We start from the raw sequence: 2,546 nt of genomic DNA, 5'->3' as shown, positions 1-2,546 counted from the left end.
GAGCATGTAAGCAAGAATGCATTGGATTTAGTGCATACAGATGTATGGGGTCCCAACAAAGACTACATCAAATACTATGTGAGTTTCATTACAAGGAAGGTATGGGTCTACTTCATGAAGCAGAAAAGTGAGGTGTTTATGTATTTTCAAAATTTCAGTGTTATGGTTGAAAAACAGACTGGGAAACATGTAAAGTTCTTGAGATCAGATGGAGGTGGATAATATTTCTCCATCGGAATTCAATGGTTGTCTGGAAAAACATGGAATTCAAAGGCAGTTTTCATGCAAGTGTACTCCGTAGCAAAATGGTGTTGCTGAGCGGAAGAATAGACACATTGCAAAGGTTGCTAGAGTGTTGATGAATGAGAAGAACATGTCTCATTGTTATTGGGTTGAAGTTTAATAATTGGGTTGAAGTTTTTGCTACATGTGTCTACATTATGAATATGACCCCTACTGCTGCAGTACATAATATGACTCTTGAAGAAAAGTTCAATGGTGAAAAACCAGATGTATTAGATTTTAAAGTATTCGGATGTACTGCTTATGTGCATGTGCCGAATGAGCTAAAGTAAGCTTGATCCAAAAGCAAAAAAATGTTTATTTGTTGGCTACTTCCTTGAGTAGAAAGGGTACAAGTATTACAATCCTGTCACATGGGTAAAGTGAGGGTGAGCAAGGATGTCGTTTTTTATGAAATTGCAAGTTGGTATGTTGATGTAAAAAGATGATTTGGAGGCTAATGTAAGAGAGAATGTGGCTACATAAAATACAGGTGCTAGTCACAAGTTTTGAGTGGGCCACAAGGGTCCTCTAGTGCAAGTCATGGTGAGAATCCATGGAGTGGCAGGTTACGTGAAAGAGTGAGTCCTGCGAACTCTTCAAATGTATCAAGGTTCCTCTAGTACAAGTCATGGTGAGAATCCATGGAGTGGCAAGTTACGTGAAAGAGTGAGTCCTATGAACTCTTCAAATGTATCAAGGAAAGGAAAGAAAAAAGTTGATGATGCCCCTAAGTCGCCAAATTTGAGTGTTGGTTATGATGATGGCGATAACAATGGTTCTGAGTAGAGTTTAGATGAAGAGTTTGGCATACACTTTGTGAAGACTCCGGGTGTGCAAGAAGAATGCAAGCAGGGAATCGGGCACTTGGAAGTGATGAGAGTGCAAGAAATTATGTACAGAGATTGACTTATGATAGTTATGTGGCTTGTCATTGTGCATTTATGGCAAAGATTACAGAAGAAGTAGACCCCACATGTTTTGAGGATGCTGTCAAGGATGAAAATTGCGGCAAGCTACGGATGAAGAGATGGTTGCACTTGATGCAAATCGAACATGGGAATTGGTGCCATTACCAAAGGAAAAGAAGGTAATTGAATGTAAGTGGATTTACAAAATAAAGCATAATGCTGATGGCAGTGTGAGCACGTACAAGGCTAAACTTGTGGCCAAAGGTTATGCATAGGCTTATGGGATTGATTACGAGGAGACGTTCAACCCCATAGCTAAGATGGCTATTGTTTGTGTGTTTATTGCAGTGGCTACCGCACTAAAGTGGGTGTTGAAACAAATGGATGTAAAGAATGCATTTTTTAATGGAGACTTAGAGGGGTTATGCAAATACGAGGCTACGTGACCTTGTATTTATGTTAAAGAAAGCATTGTATGGGCTGAAGCAAGCACCTAGAGCTTGGTTTGAGAGGATTGTGGCATTCCTCATTTCATTGGGCTTTGATATGTCTGATGTAGACATCTCATTGGACTTTGAGATATCTGATGCATACCATTCATTGTACATTAGGAGAAATATGGACTTTTCACGGGCCTTGTAAAAGGAATCCTAATTTTAGGAATTAAGGTTAATGTTGTGTAGGGTTAAGGGCATTCAAGAAGTTAATTTTGAGTAGGCTTTTCTGGCCTTTGTTTTAAGACACATGTAGGGATGTGGACCCACGAGGTCACTCTTTCTCTCTAGCTTTTTGACAGTGAAGAGAGTAAAGGGGTGTGGCCACATCAGCGAAAATGTGAGTTACTAAGAGCCAATATTTGACTTTTTTTTTTCAAAAAAGTCATTTTTACTTAAAACTCCCTCCCAACATATATACATATCAAATAAATCAAATTTTGACTTTTTTTTAAACCTACAAGCACTGAAGGTCCAATTTTTCAAAATCTTCCCTCCCTCTCCCAAAAAAAACCTTTGTTCTCTCCTCTTCCTCCCTCCTCTCTCCCTCTCCTCTCCCTCCCTGCCCCCTTCTTTCCTCCTCCTCCCCTCTCTCTCCCTCTCCCCCCCTGCCCTCTTCTCTCCTACCATCTTCCTCCTCTCCCTCTCCCCTCTCTCTTTTCATCCTTTGCTTCCTCACGCAGCAACAACTACCATAATGCTCACGGCCATCATAAACCATGTGCTTCCACCACCACGTACTTTGCACACCAAAAGCGTAAATGTTCGCTTGTCCACGAGTTTGCACCGAAGTACGCATGTGAGGGTGAGTAGAGGTCAATTCAAGAACACCGTACCGTTGGCGAGAGGAATGTTGACA

Source organism: Adiantum capillus-veneris, chromosome 19, assembly GCF_014529385.1.
Source record: "Adiantum capillus-veneris isolate H3 chromosome 19, ASM1452938v2, whole genome shotgun sequence".
NCBI lineage: Eukaryota > Viridiplantae > Streptophyta > Polypodiopsida > Polypodiales > Pteridaceae > Adiantum > Adiantum capillus-veneris.
The sequence above is the reverse complement of the archived record's forward strand: the minus strand, read 5'-3'. Positions refer to the sequence as shown.